Raw genomic sequence first — 6,397 nt, 5'->3', positions numbered from 1 at the left:
TTTGACACTTTCAATTATCAACAGTATAGTTCTGGTTGTTGTTTGTTATACGGAGAAGTTTTATTAATTCGGAGCGCGAAGCAAATGGAAGGGTCGCTCGCCATATAATAATAATTGGAAATTATGTAATATTATAGGGCGAGCGTGTGTTTTGTGTGTGTGTAAAGGTTTGAATGGTACAAGGGTGATGATTAGTGGTGGAGGGCTGATGGCGTGGCGTGGCGTGATTTGGTGGCACAGCAACGACGTGTATTTGCATGTGTAGATGCCATCTGCAGATAAGGCCGTACGTAATTAAGCGTTACTCGTGTATAGTGCTGGATTAAATGGCAAGGAAGCCGAGGAAGTTAGTTGGCACAACTCAATTTGCGCAACAAATCGGTGACATTCTGCGACGAGCGTGAATCTCTTGAAGTTAAGGGTGGATCACGGTTGAATCACGACGAGCGGAGAAGATTAAAAATAAGAGGTAAATAAGTGAGTGAAACGAAGAAGGGACGAAGAGGTTCAAGTGGATGAGGATAAGAAGAAGAAGAAGAAGAAAAAAGCGGCCGGACTGCACGCACCTCTTGTACATTTGTCACGCGATGTTTTATTATCTCGTTTGTTAAAACAGAGGGGGTATACACTTTCACCTGTAAACAACGACCAATAGCATGTTTATATTAAGAGTAGGAGGAGTCCGTGCCACGTTCATTGGATCTGTTTTAATTTACCTGTGATATATGTCATACGCGAACCCTTATATATTGCGGCAGATACCGTATCTACATATCTACCTATGCGGCTCTACGACGATGCCCGTAAATTATCAAAGAACCCAGACTCCCTCCGTCCTTTATCTCTCACTCGTACACACACATACACACACACACACACACACTCACACAAGCAGCGCAAAGCGAGGTAACGCAACGCGAGGCAACGCAACACCACCCAAAGGCACGGCACGAACGCACTCAGAAATCCTTCCATCCAATCAATTATTACACGCACAAGTACAAGTCTCATTGTTGCTATTCGTGTGAATCCCAGGCTATATACCCCAACAATACGACTCCTAGCTTATTTATTTACTTTATCTCATTCTTTCACCGCCTTCAAAAGGTGCCGACTCCGACTCCAAATCCACGATCATGCACACACACACATATATACACACATGGAAACAACACCAACGAAAATAATTTGTAGCAATTTATTAAGCCATTAATCGGCCGTGTGATCAAAACAAATCCTCTCTCCGGTCAGGAATTGAAAGTTCAGTCGAGATGGAAACGAACGCACGCGAACCAAAGAGGAAGAAGAAGAAAAAAGAATAACACGTATTAAAACAAACAAATGGAATAAAAAAAACAATTAAATAACACAGCAGAAAACGGAGTATGCGTTCAATGTATTTAGTCCGGATTTTCCGGGCAGGGTAGTTTCAGAGGCTTATTTCAACCGGATCAAATTAAGTCGAGGGGAATCCCCGAAATATGATTAACTTCTTTTTTTATAATTTTTTCGTATCTCTCTCTCTCCTCGATTCTTTTACTCCTTTTGTTATAATTATTTTAACGAATTATTTTTTTTTCATCTTCCAATCACCCCCTAAAATGAGATTAATTACAAACGAGAGTTTTTTATTAATTCTTTTATTTCCGTATCTCAACTATTTAGTTTCCGTTGAAACCGATCAAAAAAATTACTGTACTTGAATAACAATAAACTAAAAAAAATAAATACTAAAGTCAGTTTTAAGTGTAAAAAAATTGAAATAACTTTTGGAATTTCTTAAAACTTTGAAATTTTTTATAAATTTTAATTAAAAAAAATATACAAGCATTAATTTATAAAGTATTTTATTAAAAACTGGTGATGACAAAACTTTAAGTAATATTACATTAATGTAATTATTAATTTCTAAAATTTATTAATATTTGTCAAAAAAAATATATTTTTTGATTAATTCTTATAATTTGGTTAAAACATTTTTTTTGTTAGTAATAAAATAATGAAATATGAAATATATGAAAGATATAATTTTTTGGTGATGTATCTAATGTGAGGGTATGGATCTGATGATGGTGATAGTAGTTGTTATGCTGTTTCGCGGATGGGATGTCATCGCGGATGAGATGTTTTATGCATGAGCCTCTGGATAGAATCGAAACGGAAACGATTTTACCCCATTTCGTAGAGCACTCAGGGCAATACTGGAAAGTAACAATGACGATACGGTTATTCTAAAGAGCAGCGCCATAAATATAAAATCAATCCATCTTGCGGTCAAGGGGGTGAGCAAGGGCGAGACGAAGAGAGCGGGTAGGAAGGGCGGAGAGCGTAGCAGCAAGCATCATCCCTCGTCGGCTCATTTACATTTCCAGTTTATCTCCGGAGTCCTCGAGCACAATTAAATCATTCGAGCAAATAAGGGCCCACGAATTATACATGCATTTATGGAAGTTGGCCATCGGAAATCGGGGATTTTTTTTTTATTTATATAACATATATAAACTGGAGAGGAGAAGCTCCAGCCAGCAACTTCCATCTGACCACTAAATTACTCTCATGTCCGAGCCAGGGCTGTGCGCTAAATCGGGGAGATATCATCTTGCTGAAGTCCACTGTCACACCGTGAAATATGACTCAATATATCACGCTAACTGATGACATCAAATTCAAGTGGTTTACTAACGGATTATACTTTTATTATTCTTAGTTATATATAGTTTCGCGATAACTCTGCATTATTTATACGCTCCAGCTACGAGAGACCAGATAATGAACACTGTGCCTTCATAGGAGTGGTAGAGCGAGGAGCAAGGAAGACGACGAAGTATAATAATAATAATAAAAGAAAAAATAAATAAGTATAATAATAAAGGAAAGAAAAAAGATGCAGCAGCACGAAAGAAAGGAAGATCGTCGTCGTCCAAAGGAATAATGTCTTTTGGTCCCGACAGTGCGGCTCGCCAATCAACTCTCATTGTTCGCGATGACAAATCGCTGATACTATTTACCGTGCACCTTCCTTATTTATTGAAGCCTTGGAAGTCGAAGGTGTCGGGTGCCTGCCTGCCTGCCTTTCCACGCTGCGCGCTCCTCTCATGCCTTCCTTGCCCAAGAAGAACCAATCTTAATCGTGAATCAGAAAAATAATCAGCAAGTTTTGCGCGCCGCTGTAAATTGATCGAATGCCATTCCTCCGGGGACGCATCCTTTTACAACACATACATACAACACACAGCAGACGCGGATCATCATCATCATCATAGCAGACACCATCAGCAGGACCTATAACTTTCTGCACGAATTCTGATATGAAATGTTTATGATGAACACATCTCAAACTACAATTATAATACCATTATTACTATCAGCTGAAATCACATATCATCAGATTTATGATTAAATCAGTTTTGAAATAGAAGTTTCAGTTTATTTGGATACAATTTTAATGCTAATTTACAAAATAAATATTTTTCTGAAATTTATATATAATGAATTTACTCAAGACAATGTTCATATTTTTTTAAGAAATACGAATAAATTTTCTGAATACAAATTAAAGTTGAAATGTAAAATTAATTATATGAAGATGATTAACAAAAAAATATAATTGACTAAGTTTTTTTTTGTGGAATCTCAAGAAAATGTTTATAATTTATTTAAGAAACACGAATTAACGAATTAACTATGATTGAAATTTTCAAAATTTTGATACACTTAAATTTGTTAAAATGTGAAATTAAATTTATTTTTCAAATTCAAAAAGTATAAAAAATGGTTTCTGCTCTACAAAAAATTGTATTTGATTTTATATTACAAACATTATTTTATTGACACCTCCTTCTGTTTGCGTTCATTTTTTTTTTCTTAGTGATTCATTTGTTGTAAATTTATGTTGTTGTGATCTTTTGTCCTCTTAATTTGGAAAACGGACAGAACTTATGTTAGCACTCAATATATTTTAGATATGGATGGATTTGCATTTTTTGTGGTGAATATAGGAATTGAAATGTTTATAGGAGCGGATGCGGGAATGTTCTAAAAGTGTTCAGCATGTCCATCAGGAATTTGTGTTTGCATACGGGGCAGTAATCTGTGGCTTTGCTCGTGCGAGCGTTACATACTAAATGACAGGTTACATTAGGATTTGCGAGGTCAGTAAGTCCTCCGATGATAGGCAAAGTTTCTGCTGGTGATGTAGATGTAGCTGTTTGTTGTTTGTTGGCCAGTTGGCGGCGGAGTTGAGTTTCGGGGCGGGAGATTAAAAGTCCCAGTGAGGGACCGAAAGCGGGACCACTTTCGATCGAAGCTCACTCAACCTGGGAGGATGGTGGCAGCAGCAGAAGCAAGAAAAGAAGAAGACAAAAATAAATAAAATACATATACAGAATAAATAAAAGAGAGAGAGAGATAGAAAAAGAGACTGTGGGTCTGTCTGTCCAGAGGACAAGAACATATGGACGGCATGGAATAAGTAGGTCTATTTATTCCAAGTCGAATCCGTAGTCTATTTATTTGAGCGATGATCTGGGATTGGCCTTGCTCCCAGGACCGATATAGTCCGAAGTTGCGGCGGCCTTCGCAAAGGCCCCGGTAAATAATGAGGCTGCGCGACTTGCCACGGGGGGTTATGCGAGACTTCACCCCCAGGAGGGCGTATTCATTTCCAATCACCACTGGATACTCGCCCGAATCCGTTACAATTCTTCATAAAGAGAATATATTGTTTTACGACACTTTCCCCGACGCAACTGTTATTATAAAATAATTACTTTCTGCCCATATTTCAGACTGCGCCACTCTACTCTACTCTTTTCTATCCTCTTCCACTTTATGGACTATGTAAAACGATATATAAATGGCTAAATGGGTAAATAAATGGGAACGACAGCGAGTGTATTAAACACGTATAATTATACGCCGTTCCACTTTCAGGGGGCCCTTATGTACAGCCTTTACCTGTACATAAAGTACCAGAACTAATTAGTGCGGAGGGGTGCAAGGCTAAAGGGGTGCAGCTGGCGGCACATTTGTGCATGCTTTCCGATTCCACCGATAAGTCCACCGCTTCTACCTTGTTTTGCCAACAACAACAACAACAACAACCGAAACAGTCAACATTACAACCTTACCTCTACGCCAATCTCGAACGGCCACTATCATTTTGTCATCAATTACCTCACCCATCAATTTGTATTACATTACTATGCAAATACACTACTTCAATTGCACCGCAACCAGTATACGCTAATTTTATTATATCATTGAAAGCTAACTTATTAGCCTTCACCATATATATGTACGTAATGTTTATTAATTAAGACATTCCAGTTTCTAATGGGAAATCTAAACACTCCAATTAAAACTAATTCATTTAGAAATAAAAGACATAATTTGTGTAATGTAATCAAATTATAATAAATAATAAACATATTTACATTAATTGCAACAATTGCATACAGATAACAAAATTACCAAATAAAACATATTATAAAAATGATACATAGAATTTCATTTATTTACAAATAATAATAATTTAAAATATTAAATTTCATAACATCTGAATAAACGTTTTTATTAATTTATTTATATATTGATAGCGAAAATTGAATTAATAATAATATTTAATTACTTAAATAAAACTTAAACATATAAATGATAATATAGTAATATTATAATACAAAACGAAAATTTAATATGCAGTCGATTCCGATTAACTTGAGAATCGCAAATAAACATCCAGTATTAAACATCTATTTACAAATCAATTTACTCAACTAAAAACTTACATTTGTGATGAGCAACCAATGGTTTGCAGGCCTGAGCGTTGGAACCAATAGAATTGTTAAGAACAAAAAAACGCCAGTCGTTGCAGAAATGTTTTCGTATAGTAAACGCCTAAATATTTTATTACTTTATTATCTCTAACAAAAAACATTAGTGATGAGACACCAATGCTTTTTCAGGTCGACCCGAGCATTAGAACCAATAGAATTGTTGAAAACAAAAAAATCCGGGCGTTGCCGATCCTACGTCTAGCGTTTGACGATATGATTTGCAACTGCGACTGGTGATCTTTATCGCTACGCAGTGATACGCAGAAACGTTTTCATATAGATGTTTTTATTACTTCTTCGAAACTCATCTAATAAGCATTGTTTAAATGTTAAAATTAGCTGTGATTAGTCGTTTATCAAACGCGTAGCTACTGAAATCATATCTGCGCTGATATTGTACAACTACAATCTTGAAAAAATAAAAAGCAAACCACTTTGGAATTCTTCTAAAATATCTTTTAGAATTTATATCATTTTTTATTATATTTAAATTGGTATATATTTTTTAAATATAATACGCATAGTTTTGTGACTTGTTTTATTTTGTGCAATTTATTAAAAAA

This window comes from Nicrophorus vespilloides, unplaced genomic scaffold, assembly GCF_001412225.1.
Source record: "Nicrophorus vespilloides isolate i.1.1-1 unplaced genomic scaffold, Nicve_v1.0, whole genome shotgun sequence".
NCBI lineage: Eukaryota > Metazoa > Arthropoda > Insecta > Coleoptera > Silphidae > Nicrophorus > Nicrophorus vespilloides.
Note: the sequence above shows the minus strand (reverse complement) of the source record.